Source organism: Salvelinus fontinalis, chromosome 10, assembly GCF_029448725.1.
Source record: "Salvelinus fontinalis isolate EN_2023a chromosome 10, ASM2944872v1, whole genome shotgun sequence".
In the NCBI taxonomy this organism is placed as follows: Eukaryota; Metazoa; Chordata; class Actinopteri; order Salmoniformes; family Salmonidae; genus Salvelinus; species Salvelinus fontinalis.
This window is the reverse complement of record NC_074674.1, coordinates 17,979,367-17,994,498: the sequence shown is the minus strand read 5'-3', so window position 1 is coordinate 17,994,498 and position 15,132 is coordinate 17,979,367. Positions and strand designations below refer to the sequence as shown.

General features: G+C 44.8%; 1 protein-coding gene across 26 annotated transcripts in view; it reads left to right on the top strand.

Annotated features, from left to right (window-relative positions):
- Positions 1-15,132, top strand: part of LOC129863727 (formin-binding protein 1-like) — a 100,947-nt gene that overhangs the window by 51,309 nt on the left and 34,506 nt on the right. The gene's annotated exons all lie outside the window — the stretch shown is intronic.

Genomic DNA, 15,132 nt, shown 5'->3' with positions numbered 1-15,132 from the left:
AGGGTTTTGTAATGATCGATTAGCCATTTAAAATGATAAACTTGGATTAGCTAACACAATGTCCCACTGTAACACAGGAGTGACGGTTGCTGATAATGGGCCTCTGTACACCTGTGTAGATATTCCATAAAAAATCTGCAGTTTCCAGCTACAATAGTCATTTACAACATTAACAATGTCTACACTATTTTAATGGACCAAAAATGAGCTTTTCTTTTTCTTTCAAAAACAAGGACATTTCTAAGTGACCCCAAACTTTTGAACAGTAGTGTACATATGAAATTAGTAAAGCAGTATGTAAACATTATTAAAGTGACTTGTGTTCCACTATTAAAGTGACCAGTGATTCTATGTCTATGTATATAAGGCAGCAGCCTCTAAGGTGCCTGGTTGAGTAACCGGGTGGTAGCCGGCTAGTGATGGCTATTTAACAGTCTGATGGCCTTGAGATAGAAGCTGTTTTTCAGATGTCCTTGATTATCTTTTTGGCCTTCCTGTGACATCGGGTGCTGTAGGTGTCCTGGAGGGCAGTCAGTGTGCCCCCGTGATGGGTTGGGCAGACCGCACCACCCTCTGGAGAGCCCTGCGGTTACGGGTTGTGCAGTTGCCGTACCATGCGGTGATACATTCCGACAGGATGCTCTCAAAAAGTTTGTGAGGGTCTTAGGGGCCAAGACAAAAATTTCTTCAGTCTACTGAGGTTGATGAGGCACTGTTGCGCCTTCTTCACCACACTATCTGTGTGGGTGGACCATTTCAGATTGTCAGTGATATGTAGGCCGAGGACCTAGAAGCTTTTTACCTTCTCCACTGCGATCCCGTCGATGTGGATAGGGGCATGCTGCCTCTGCTGTTTCCTGAAGTCCACGATCAGCTCCTTGGTTTTGTTGACGTTGAGTGAGAAGTTATTTGCCTGGCACCACTCCGCCAAGGCCCTCACCTCCTCCCTGTAAGCTGTCTCGTCATTGTTGGTAATCAGGCCTACTACTGTTGTGTCGTCTGCAAACTTTTGAGTGAGTTGAGTTGGAGGAGTGCGTGGCCATGCACTTCCTGTTCATGGGTGAACAGGGAGTACAGGAGAGGGCTGAGCACGCACCCTTGTGGGGCCCCTATGTTGAGGATCAGCGAAGTGGAGGTGTTGTTTCCTACCTTCACCACCTGGGGGCAATGGTTCACCATCTATGCATGGTTTCTGGTTCGGGTAGGTTTTAATAGTCAGAGCGGGAACAACATCCCCTATACACTTCCTGTAGAACTCAGTCACCGTGTCCATGTATATGTCAATGTTAATCTCAGAGGCTACCCGGAACATATCCCAGTCAGCGTGATCATAACAAACTTGAAGCATGGATTCCGATTGGTCAGATCAATGTTGAGTAGACCTTAGAACAGGTACTTCCTGTTCGAGTTTCTGCCTATAGGAAGGGAGGAGCAAAATGGAGTCGTGGTCTGATTTGCCGAAGTGAAGGCGGTGGAGGGCCTTGTAAGCATCCCGGAAGGGGGAGTTACAGTTGTCGAGTGTTTTAGCAGCGCAGGTACTACAGTCAATGTGTGAGAGAACTTCGGTAGCATTTACCTCAAATTTGAGTTGTTAAAATCCCCAGCTACAATAAATTCGGCCTCAGGATATGTGGCTTCCAGTTTGCAAAAAGTCCAGTGTATTTCCTTGAGGGCCGTCATGGTAACGGCTTGAGGGGGAATATACACTGCTGTGACTATAACCGAAGAGAATTCTCTTGGGAGGTAATATGGTCAGCATTTGATCGTGAGGTATTCTAGGTCAGGTGAACAAAAGTACTTGAGTTTCTGTATGTTATCACAATCACACCATGATTAGTTAATCATGAAACATACACCACAGTCTTTCTTCTTCTCGGAGAGTTCTTTATTCCTGTCTGCGCGATGTACTGAGAACCCAGCTGACAGTTTTTCCGGAGAGAGCCATGACTCCGTGAAATAGAGTATGTTACAGATGTCTCTCTGGAAGGAGATCCTCGCCCTGAGCTCGTCTACTTTATTGTCCAGAGACTGAACATTACGGAATAATATACTCGGAAGTGGTGGATGGTGTGCACGCCTCCTGAGTCGGACTAGAAGTCCACTCCGAATACCTCTTCTCTGCAGCCGGCGTCTTGGAGCAGCCTCCGGGATAAGTTAAATTGCCCTGGGGGGTATGAACAAAGGATCCAATATGGGAAAGTTGTATTCCTGGTCGTAATGCTGGTGAGTTACCGCCGCTCTGATATCCAAACGTTATTTCCGGCTGTATGTAATAACACAAAAAAACCTTCTGGGCTAATAATGTAAGATATAACACACAAACAAACGAAATCTGCAAAGTTGCTTTGGAGCTAGAAGCAGGGCTGTTGGCGCCATCTTATCTGGTTGTCTATTGGTCTATGTTTGTGGTCAGTCTTGCTCTTCTACACTACTTACCCTTAAACATACAGTTTATTTTATAGACAGTAAAACGTTCAAGCTTTATCCAGAAACCCAGACACACTTACCCACAGGAAAGAGAGAGAGCGAGGCCTATCCTGTCCGCTTGCCCTATCCTGTACACTGAGGTCATAGTTGTGTCAAGATACTGTAGATACACAGCCAGCTGCCCAAAGACTGGCCATTGGGCCAACACATGACTCTATGTGTGTGTCCCAAATGGCACCCTATTCCCTATATAGTGCACTACTTTTGACCAAAGAGAATAGGTACCATTAGGGTTGCAGCCTATGACTCCTTTATATGGAACAAATCTTAGACTTCTCTATCATTTATAGGTTATATTTCTCTTATAAACCCCCTTTAAACACATTTGTCCTTCCCATTGCAAACATGCATTAACACAGTAGTAATATCTTAGTTAGGGTTCAAGGAAAACAAAATAGAGGCCACCTTTTAGACATTAGTTTTGGTCAGAGGCAAGGGGAAACTACTCAACTAGAAAAAGAGCAGTTTTTTAGAAAAACTGTCACGGCCCATCATGTCACGGAAGCTCTGCTAGGGAATACATCAGAGTTGAAAACTGTAAAGAGCTGCAGGTCGTCAGCTGGCTGACATGACCTTTCCCACTGACCTCTCTAAGCATGTGTCTACACACCACACTGTCAAGGACAAGGCACTGTATGCCCTCCCTCTTGAGCTTCCCTTAAAAGACCACAGCAGTAAAACAGGGAACCCTGAAGGACTATTGATTCAGCCATTTTTTTTCCTAAAGCTCAGTTAGAACAACATAGAGATTGCGAACACCGAGAGGGGGATTTCCAGGGAGCTCTTCTAACTGTCTCTAAGTTTGTTTGAAGAAGAATTCTCAGGCCCTCAGGGTTTGCCCTGGTCTGTAGGCTTTGGGTCTGGTTTGATCTAGCCGGGCTCGGCTCGGCCTGGGTCTGGCCTCAGGTCTGGGTCTCTGTCTATCTATTGTCTTGTCTTGTGTTTGGCCCCGCTCCCAAAAGATTGGCCCTCATGCACTAGAAATGTTCCCCTCAGACTGCCTGCAGGATGCTATTGCGACCGACCTACACACTCGCGCACACCCTCCTTTTTTCCGCCTCCTCCGTCTCTCTGCTTTCCCCAGGACAGTTAGCTCTCTTTTTTTATATTCACCTCTCTTTTTACCAGTCTTTAATTACATTTCTTACACATACACACTCGTCACCTGGTAGTCCGTCATCCATCTTCCTGCTCAATTTAATAACATTTGGCTACAATCACAATGTTGCCTTGAGGACTGCCAGATAGCCTCGTATCTAACGCTAAACTAACAAATGCCCACATCCAGAGATAGTAGCCTCTCTGTCAGCCAACATTGAAGGGGATTTTCCCTCCCTCATTCCATCCCATAGCTTTTGTCAGTTTATTGGTTTTAAGGACAGTAAATAGTTTTTATCTGCATGATAGAGATGACTGATGTAATGTCTGCTTCCAAGTCACACTCTCAAACACATAGATCCCCTGAACGCAGCTCACTTTCCAGCCCACTTTCCAGCTCACACTCTCAAATAGATACAGTTGAAGTCGGAAGTTTACATACACTTAGGTTAGAGTCGTTAAAACTTGTTAAATTTCTTGTTAACAAACTATAGTTTTGGCAAGTCGATTAGGACATCTACTTTGTGCATGACACATTTCCAACAATTGTTTACAGAGATTATTTAACTTATAATTCACTGTATCACAATTCCAGTGGGTCAGAAGTTTACATACACTAAGTTGACTGTGCCTTTAAACAGCTTGGAAAATTCCAGAAAATGATGTCATGGCTTTAGAAGTTTCTGATAGGCTAATTGACATAATTTGAGTCAATTGGAGGTGTACCTGTGGATGTATTTCAAGGCCTACCTTCAAACTCAGTGCCTCTTTGCTTGACATCATGGGAAAATCAAAAGAAATCAGCCAAGACCTCAGGAAGAAATGGTAGACATCCACAAGTCTGGTTCATCATGGGAGCAATTTCCAAACGCCTGAAGGTACCATGTTCATCTGTACAAACAGTACGCAAGTATAAACACCATGGGACCACACAGCCATCATACCGCTAAGGAAGGAGACGTGTTCTGTCTCCTAGAAATGAACGTACTTTGGTGTGAAAAGTGCAAATCAATCCCAGAACAACAGCAAAGGACCTTGTGAAGATGCTGGAGGAAACAGGCACAAAAGTATCTACATCCACAGTAAATCAAGTCCTATATCGACATAACCTGAAAGGCCACTCAGCAAGGAAGAAGCCACTGCTCCAAAACCGCCATAAAAAAGCCAGACTACGGTTTGCAAGTGCACATGGGGACAAAGATCGTACTTTTTGGAGAAATGTCCTCTGGTCTGATGAAACAAAAATATAACTGTTTGGCCATAATGACCATCGCTATGTTTGGAGGAAAAAGGGGGAGGCTTGCAAACCGAAGAACACCATCCCAACCGTGATGCACGGGGGTGGCAGCATCATGTTGTGGGGGTGTTTTGCTGCAGGAGGGACTGGTGCACTTCACAAAATAGATGACATTATGAGGTAGAACAATTATGTGGATATATTGAAGCAAAATCTGAAGACATCAAATCAAATGTATTTATTTCGCCCTTCTTACATCAGCTGATATCTCAAAGTGCTGTACAGAAACCCAGCCTAAAACCCCAAACAGCAAGCAATGCAGGTGTAGAAGCACGGTGGCTAGGAAAAACTCCCTAGAAAGGCCAAAACCTAGTGAGAAACCTAGAGAGGAACCAGGCTATGAGGGGTGGCCAGTCCTCTTCTGGCTGTGCCAGGTGGAGATTACAACAGAACATGGCCAAGATGTTCAAATGTTCATAAATTACCAGCATTGTAAAATAATAATAATCACAGTAGTTGTCGAGGGTGCAGCAAGTCAGCACCTCAGGAGTTAATGTCAGTTGGATTTTCGTAGCCGATCATTGAGAGTATCTTTACCGCTCCTGCTGTCTCTAGAGAGTTGAAACAGCAGGTCTGGGACAGGTAGCACGTCCGGTGAACAGGTCAGGGTTCCATAGCCGCAGGCAGAACAGTTGAAACTGGAGCAGCAGCACGGCCAGGTGGACTGGAGACAGCAAGGAGTCATCATGCCAGGTCCTAGGGCTCAGGTCCTCCGAGAGAGAGAGAAAGAGAGAATTAGCGAGAGCATACTTAAATTCACACAGGACACCGGATAAGACAGGAGAAGTACTCCTGATATAACAAACTGACCCTAGCCCCCCGACACATAAACTACTGCAGCATAAATACTGGAGGCTGAGACAGGAGGGGTCAGGAGACACTGTGGCCCCATCAGATGATACCCCCGGACAGGGCCAAACAGGAAGGATATAACCCCACCCACTTTGCCAAAGCACAGCCCCCACACCACTAGAGGGATATCTTCAACCACCAACTTACCATCCTGATACAAGGCCGAGTATAGCCCACAAAGATCTCCGCCACGGCACAACCCAAGGGGGGGCGCCAACCCAGACAGGAAGATCACGTCAGTGACTCAACCCATTCAAGTGACGCACCCCTCCTAGTCAGGAAGTTAAAGCTTGGTCACAAAAGGGTCTTCCAAGTGAACAATGACCCCAAGCATACTTCCAAAATTGTTGGCAAAATGGCTTAAGGACAACAAAGTCAATGTATTAGAGTCGCCATCACAAAGCCCTGACCTCAATCATATAGAATATTTGTGGGCAGAACTGAAAAAGCGTGTGCGAGCAAGGATCCTACAAGGATCCTACACCAGCTCTGTCAGGAGGAATGGGCCAAAATTCACCCAACTTATTGTGGGAAGCTTGTGGAAGGCTACCCGAAACGTTTGACCCAAGTTAAACAATGTAAAGGCAATGCTACCAAATCCTAAGTGTATGTAAACTTCTGACCCACTGGAAATTTGATGAAAGAAATAAAAGCTGAAATAAATCATTCTCTCAACTATTATTCTGACATTTCACATTTCAGAGCTACAGTTTCCTATTATTCCTTCTGTAACTAACCCTAAGTCAGTCATACCCTGGTTTATTGGCCCATAGAGACACTGTCTGGGGCTCAATTTTGTCTCTTTGTTCAATGTAGTCATTATTTCCTTATTGATAAGAACAGTACAGCATTTGGAAGTGGCTGTTTGTTGTGCTAATCAGGTTGTTCGCTTGCTTGTGGAGTGCCGTAACCTGGCGGTCAGTCTGTTTTTAGCTCTGTCTAGCAGCCAACTTCCTAGTTGGTTGTCATGCCAAACACGCAGCAGAAACTGACTGGAACAGGTTGTTGTACAGAGCACCTGTGTTGCGACTGTGTTGTTGAAAATAGAACGTTATGTCTGTGCCTGTCGATAGTACGCGAAGCCCGAGAGCTTACACATGCTTACTCATGATTCATGAGCGGATCTGTGTCTGTTTACTAGTTTGCTTGTAGTAACATAGTATTGGCTATATGAAGCATCAGAAGAAGCAGTCTAGGATAGAAATAGGTGGCCTTCTTCAGAGAGACCCGCTAAGCGTTTGGCCCAGAGTAAGTAGCCTAATATGTATAGATACGGGACTGTTATTTAGCTGTGAGAGAACAGGATTAAGCTCTGCCTCTCTCTTAATATTTGTGACACATGCAATCACCAACACAGTCATCAGTATCTCCTGTAGCCATTTGTTTTGCTATAGAAACAGACTGATATCTGCAGACATAGACAGACAGAGGGATTATAGGATGGTTGAGTCACTCTTGTCTACGACTGGCCCTCCTGGGGGGCTTACAGTGGCCTACTGGCCTTTCAGTGGGACAGCACAGCACAGAATGATGGGAGCATTAAATGAATACCCTAACCTCCATTAATTCCACAGTTATGGAGCTGGGTTTTGGACTGGAGCCCCCTGCCTCCCTCCCCCTCCTCTTCATCCTCCTTCTCCTCCCATTTCTCCGTGTTTGAGCCCTCAGAAAGCCCAGCTCTGGGGGACAGAGGGAGGTGGGGAAGGGGGCAGACGACTGAGAGGGGGGTCAGTCCTCCTCCTTCCCAGATGCTTCTGAGCTTACGGTATACAGCAGTCTCTCCACTGGGAGTCAGGCCAGGTGGGTCTGGTTTATGTAAGTGGCTATATCCATCTTTATGGTCTTAGTGCTATAGTAGGCCCCTAGAGGTAAGAAGAGTCACTGCCGCCTCAAAGTAGGTGCCGCACACGTACACCCTTTTACATTCAATCAGGCTAAATACATACATTGAAATATGTGTACACAGAGTTCATTGAGTCATGTCGAGTGGGAGATTTGAGCGACAAAATTTGAGTGAAGCATGCTGGTCTAGAACATTAATGCTGCCATAAAAGTCCATATCCAAGGGTGGATGCGGCTAGCCAGATGACAACACACGGTGTGTATAGAGCAGGCAGGGTTATAATGGGATGAGACGACTAAGTCTCCGAGGCCTTAGTAGAGCTGCTGAGTTTATGCTGAGGAATCATTAAGATGGTCGCTCAGCAACAACACACAGCCGGCCCTGAGTAGCAGAACTGGGTTCAAGTACTATTTCAGGTATTTCAATTACTCTTCAATACATTTCAAAACAGGTTTATTCAGATAGCTTTTATTTGAGAAAAATAAGTAGTTGACTATTAGAATGCATTTGGAAAAACACTTGGAAACTATTTTAAAATAGTAAAATACACCGACTCAAATATACTCCCATACTTTTAACCCAGGTATTTGAAAATAGTATTTTAAACCGTTTTTGAAAAATACGTTCAAGTATAATTTGGTATGACTATTTGTTTAAAAAAAAAAAAATAACCATTCAAAGACTCAAATAAAAGTACTTGTTTTGGGCTGTGTATTTGAAAATACTCAATACACAGAACAAAGTATTTAAATAACAAATACTCAAATACACATGTATTTGAACACAGGTCCTCTATGGACCTCCATGCCCTGCCCCGCTCAGAAGGCTTTAGCTGCATGCTGTAGCCTAATAAGGGCCTGGAAAGACCTTGTAACGACTGTTAAACGCTGTCGAGAGCATCTGGAATTGCTGATTAGTTGGACTACTTGTAGATGTCCTGATGGGCTTCTGATGGTATTTTAATGTATTTCTGTGTTGTTATATGAAGGAAACATGCTGGCAGTAGCGCTGGGACTAGATGATTAGTAAGCACACTTGTAGAGGTCTTGATGATGGGTCTCTGATGATTTTATCAAATTAATTGGCTGATCTGTTTAGGCCTATTTTGGGAGAAAAAAAAACTCGCTCTAGCAGTGCGTTTGGGGATTAGGAGGTTGCCCAGAAATTCTAACCAGACCACAATGTGACAACTGTCCACATAGGCCATAACATTTAAACAAAACCAACTGTTAGAGATGTGAAAAAAATATTTAAAAAATCTGTTGAAAAACTAAAAGGGAAAAACAAAATGGTTATAAATGTCCTTGGCTAGCTTGGCGAGGGATTACAGCTCTCATTCATCATTGGAAGACAGTGCAGCGAAGTCGTTGAGAGTGTTTTGTATCTGGAGCTGGTCTGGAGGCTGGGGCGGTCTGCTTTGCTCTGCCTGTTACATTCCTCTCCTGTTGTGTGGAAAGATAAATAAAAGCCAAAGAGAGGAGGTGGAAGAGGAGGGGAGCAGAAGGACGTGGATGAGGAGAGGCGAGGGGAGGAGGAAGACGAGGAGGGCCGAGGTCTCCTATTGTCTCCCCCCAGACAGACCCAGACCCAAGTCATAAACGACTGCTCCTCACTGTAACTCTATACTGTCTGAAGTGTCCTTCAATGAGCTAAACACGAGGGGTAGTGTTTCGCTATGTTTTCATAGCGTCTGATATGTCTGTGTCTGTGCAGACACACTGGTGGATAAATTGTGGGTCTTTATATCCGCCAGTCAGAGTTAGTGCGTGTGTGTCTTCGATAAGGTTAGCTGCGCTCGGGTCACTAATTCTCCAGACCTGACAGTGAAAAATGTGCACCTGCGCACTGATCATAATAGCTGATGCCAGAGACACAGAGAACGCCATAATACACATCTGATCCTCTTGCCCGGTCCATCTATTCCACTCCAGTCCCACAGCTCCCACCATAATACATATCACTCAGAGAGAATGCTGATTGGACTAATGAGCCTGGCATGGTGTGTGTGCCATGTGTACACGTGAGAGAGAACCAGGGAGAGATTGTGTGTGTGTGTGAGAGAGAGAGACTTATTAATCATTTTTAAACCCCCTTTATCGGGTCAAGACCGTACAGTACAGGAATATTCAATCTGAAATCATGCACCACTGCGCTCATGTGTACCAGCCTGTGAGAAAAACAGAGGTTTGAGAGGGTTTAAGAGAACAACTCCAGGTCCCACTCATTGTCAACGCCCCCCCCCCTCCGAAGCCCCCATGTATGGATGAAACGGTTCCCAACCGATCTGTAGTAGGGAAAACTCCACCTTTAGTCTTGCTGCCACTAAAGCCCCTTGAGCATATCCACCACATCCACAGACCCCTGTCTCTGTAAACATTTCTACTTGGTCTTCCAGATGGCTAGCTTCGCTACTGCTGACCGAAAGTTGAGTAGGACTACTACAACCCTGTGCCTGAAACTGTCCTAGAATGAACAGCCTGGAAGAGAAAAGCTCCCCCCGTGGCCGAAGACCAGCTGGTTAGCAGGGTAAACACCCCTATCATTCTTGGACACTATGAAGAGATGAGCTAATGACTCAGGCTCAGAACAAAATGGACAAGCCTCTCCAACGCTTGGTTTTCGGTGCACCAGATGTCTATTGGTGGCTTTTGTCCAATGTATCCTCCATTGGAGGTCAGCTGTCCATTTGTCGATTGGCCGCTTGTATAGTGATCACCAACAGCCTTTTGGGGAAGTGCCTGAACCAAACAACTCAGCCCACCTCATTGACTTCACCCCTTGCAGAGAACGTGCATTTACACATGTTGTGTACATCGCATTCTTTCCAACTGCCTTGAACTCCCCAGTTCTGGGGTCATGAATGACAGCAGCAGACCCTCACCCTCCTGCACTGCCCACGCAACAGCAGCAGTGACATTCAGGGTGGGGAGGACTCACTCTTGGCCCTCAGTCCACTGGTCAGAATGTGTGTTGTGGGACGCAAAACCTTGATCTTGTATTCTGCACACAACAATGCTACAGGTCTACCATTTTTTTTTCAAAAGATCCAAATGAAGAAAACACAAACAAACCACGATGTTGTTGACTTCACCGTTGATAGAAAGTTGAGACGAGCAGATGTTTGGGAACAATATAAAATATAAATCTAGCCATTTCTTCTTGCAAACTGTGTATGTTTGCTTGTCATATGAGAACAGGATTTCCTCCAATGTTCCAACTCATCTCTGCGTCAGACCACAGAATGCTCTCTCTCTCTCTCTCTCTCTCTCTCTCTCTCTCTCTCTCTCTCTCTCTCTCTCTCTCTCTCTCTCTCTGTCTCTCTCTCTCTCTCAAACTGGCATGGATCTAACCCTCTGAAGAACTAAAGAGATTGTGTGTGTGTGGTTCAGGGGGTTCACTAACAGCTATGCAGGGAGTATTTTTTGTAAGGTGAGTCTAAAATGTTGGTGTGTGAAAGAGGGAGAGAGAGTCTTTGGACAATTCCTTTGTCTGGGAGAAGAACACGTGTCCAAGTAAAGGGCTACCAACTGAACCCGGCATCACATGAGACACTTCATCTTACTGATCTTTTCAAAATCTCTTCTACCTGACTTGGACTCAACCCGCATTCTTAATCATTATCCCAAAATCTAGGCAACCAGCACAGATTTTGGAGAAAGTCAAGAACATGGTAATTTAGACTGAGGGGAATACAAGCCAAAGTGCATGTTTAGAACATTAATCAGCCTATCCATAATGCATGTTTCTCTGCCAGTCTCCCCTCCTCTGAATGTGAGAGCCTTCAGAGCTTCAGGTCATTGACCTGTTGAAATGCTAGCGGGCTCCTTGGCAGCCCCAAGCCCCGGCAGTCACATGTTGCTGTTCTGAAGAGTGGAGGAGAGGGGAAGGAGGAGGATAGGAGAAGGGGAGGCTATGTGGTCGGGGAGATAAGAGGGGTGTTCCCCTCCCCTGGTGTGGACCATACGTTCTGGATGGACCGGGGCCAAGTGGATCACTGCAAGGCAGTCCAGTCATTTTAAATGGCCAGATAGACTGGCAGACACTGAGAAGCACTGTCTGTAGACTATGTTGCCCATACAGATGCACATGTCCAATCTTAGGAAAAAAAGGTGCTATCTAGAACCTAAAGGGGTTCTTTGGCTGTCCCCATAGGAGAACCCTTTGAAGACATCCTTTTGGTTCCAGGTAGAACCCTTTTGGTTCCTTGTAGAACTCTTCCCACAGAGGAACCCTTGGAACCTTTGTGTTTTTGTTTTAAGAGTGTAGTCGATGTTCTCATCAGACTAGACCTGCAGCATCTTTATTGCAGATGGGTCTGAATCAAAAACACGAGGCAGACTCTTTTTTTGTTTTAGATGGTGCCCACGCCTCGTTAAGCTGTCCAGGTCAGAATCATACACTTAGAAAACTCGTTATACTTTAGACTCGTTAATGTTTTCATATGGGGACCGCGCATCGTATAGCCATACATCTCTGCCACATACTGTAGGACTATGTATTCCATCACAGCCCTGTGTACAACAGTACTCAAGCATTGGTTGATCTCAAGGGTAGCTTGTTTGGGGAGGAGTGTTAGTGTCTCAGCCTGTGTCCCATATGGCACCCTATTCCCTATGAGCCCTGGTCAAAAGAAGTGCACTATATAAATGGAGTAGGGCGCAATTTGGAACACAGCCTCGGTGTGGTTTGTTTATCTTTGATGTGATGGAAGAAGTGTTGATTTGAAACGACATGGAGAGTTGGCTGCCTTCCCCCTAAAACTCAGTCTCCGATGCCTTTGCTTTCGTAAACTTCCCTCAGAAATGTTGTCATGGAGAAGCAAATATTTGCTTGACGGGAGAGAGTTGGACATTAACAATGTCACTTGATCCGGTCTTTTCAGTGTCTTGTGTCTTGTGAAATGACTTGCCGCCTGCCTCTCTGTGTGGCGACCTGAGGAAGTAAATATTATTCTGTCAGTTATGATAAATGTACAAACCTGTTTAAAGGGGAGTTTGGGGAGCGACCCTTTAGTATATTTTCAGTTGAAGAGCTGAGACACTTGACTACACCACTGGACTCCCCAATGCATTTTAAAGGGTAGGAAGCATGAGTTATTACTCACCAATGTAACACCACAGTGTGGTCAAAGATGTATTATCTTAGTTGTAGTCACGATCTGGTTACCTATAAGTACAAACATAGTTATGTTTTTGGTTTGTTACACATTTATACAACGTGTGGCTCTAATCCAGAATGCTGATTGGTTAAAACTGCATTCCAGCCAGTGTCTATTCCACAAGTTACCACCGGCTAAATCTATGAAGTTAAAATGCCTATTTACTCTGTTCCATCTGACTGCGCAATCTACTGTCCGATCAGCCCAGCCAGGCAATATATAAACTTGATCTCCACTATAAAAAGCATCTTGTCACGTCTACTCCCGCTCCCCCTCTCCAGCCCTCGATGTTGCCAGTTTACTAATTATTACACACACCTGCAACCATCGTTACGCGCACCTGCGCCTCATGAGACTCACCTGGAATCCATCACCTTCCTGATTAAATCCCCTATATCTGTCACTCCCTTTGGTTCTTTCCCCAAGCATTATTGATTCTGTTTCTTTTTTTTCATGTCTGTACGCTCCTCGTGTTTCTTGTTTTGTTCCGGTATTTATTAAATTCACTCTCTGTACTTGTTTCCCCATTCTTAGCGTACACTTTACACATCAAGACATTTTCTCATTTCTTTTAGACTAAGATTTAGTTTTCAACAGCGGAGATTTGTATAAACATTGCTGTCTGTCTCTCCGACATTTGCAACATTGTTTCAATATTCAAGTTCGAGCTCCAGCTGTCCCATAGTCATGAACGTGTCGGAGTCGGGACGAGACAGACAGACAGACAGACAGACAGACAGACAGACAGGCAGGCAGGCAGGCAGGCAGGCAGGCAGGCAGCGTCTCTCAACCAGTTGAAATCATGAATCAGTTGGCCACATTTTTATGGATATATAGAAAGAAATGTCAATTGAAAAAAGGTCAAACGAAACGAAGTGCAGCTAGTTTGCAGTCTTTCCAGCTTCAGTTTGAAGTGATTGTGTTAGCTGTGTTGTTGGCTAGCTCCTCTGAACAACAGTGTCCTAACGAGAGAGCACATTTTCTATGCCAGGTGAAGTCGCCCCTCATTAGCTCATTGTTATGGATGTCTCCAAATAAATGTCACCTGAAAACAGCTTAAACGATCGCAAGTGCAACTACTGTTGTTATTCTGGCTGCGTTGTTTGACGTGACTGTAAGTTAGCCGTAGTTGGCTAGCTAGCAAGAAAGAGATAAGAACGCTCCCAGCCAGTATGGCAATGGAACATTTAGAACGAACGACTGGGTCGCATCCATAGATACAGAACTAAAAAACTGCATTGGGACTTTTGACGTGTATACTAATACAAATCCATATGTTACACGTGGTTACATTTATGCTACATACCCTTTAAAGTGGCTCACACCATTGTGTGGGTGAGCCATTCCCTTTAAGAACTAAAGGACTTCCTCTGAAACAGTTTGAGGACTTCTTCCTTTGACAGCTTCCCCAGAGATAGTCATGGCTTTACCAGTGAGATAGGGAAGTGAGAAGTGAGATTCCCAAGGTCAACCCAGTTCATTCATAAAGCCTAGACATTGATAGACATGTACTGTAAATAATTAATTGGGGAGACGTTAATTCCTTGTTAAGTTCTTCTCGTGTGTGTTTGTGTGTGTGTGTGTGTGTGTGTGTGTGTGTGTGTGTGTGTGTGTGTGTGTGTGTGTGTGTGTGTGTGTGTGTGTGTGTGTGTGTGTGTGTGTGTGTGTGTGTGTGTGTGTGTGTGTGTGTGTGTGTGTGTGTGCTGAATACAAGAGTTACTGGCAGAGGCCATTTAGATTAGAAGCACTGACACGTCACTGAAATACAATCGCTGGGATTTTCATTCTGTGTTATAGCCTGTGTCCTTTATTGAACGCCTGGAGAAGATATTCAACACAGCTACTGAGGCTGAGACCAGCACAGACTGGTGCCTGCTAGGGATAGCTCCCTTTCATTCGTTGTTAAGATCAACTGCTTCAATTAAATGTTTTTTCCAGGTCTTATAAGAGGAGGGATATATTATTAGGCCTTTATAACTGATGACACAGATTTTTATGTCCGTTTATTAGTCTTTCTTTTTAACATGTTCAATCCAGAGAAGAAGTACTCACTTTTTTATATGCCAGTATTTTTTTTTCACTAAGAGGGCTGCAGAGAAACGTGCTCTGTCTTTTGGCCAAGTGTGGTCTCAGTCATCTCCTTCTCTCATTCTTTCCCTGGGGGGGGGGGGAGGCCAAGTTAGAAAAACACCCAGCGTGTTTACTGAGCGTGCCCAGACCAACAGCTGCCATGTCCTCCGTGTGCAATATGCCACGCTTGCAAAGCTGGCACTGGCAGCCATCTTAGAATATCTCTCTCTGTATCAATCTCTATCTGTGTTTGTCTGGGTATGTCTATGTCCTTTCCTCTCCTGCTTTCCTTTATATATCCCTGTCTTTCCTGTCTATTCCAACACT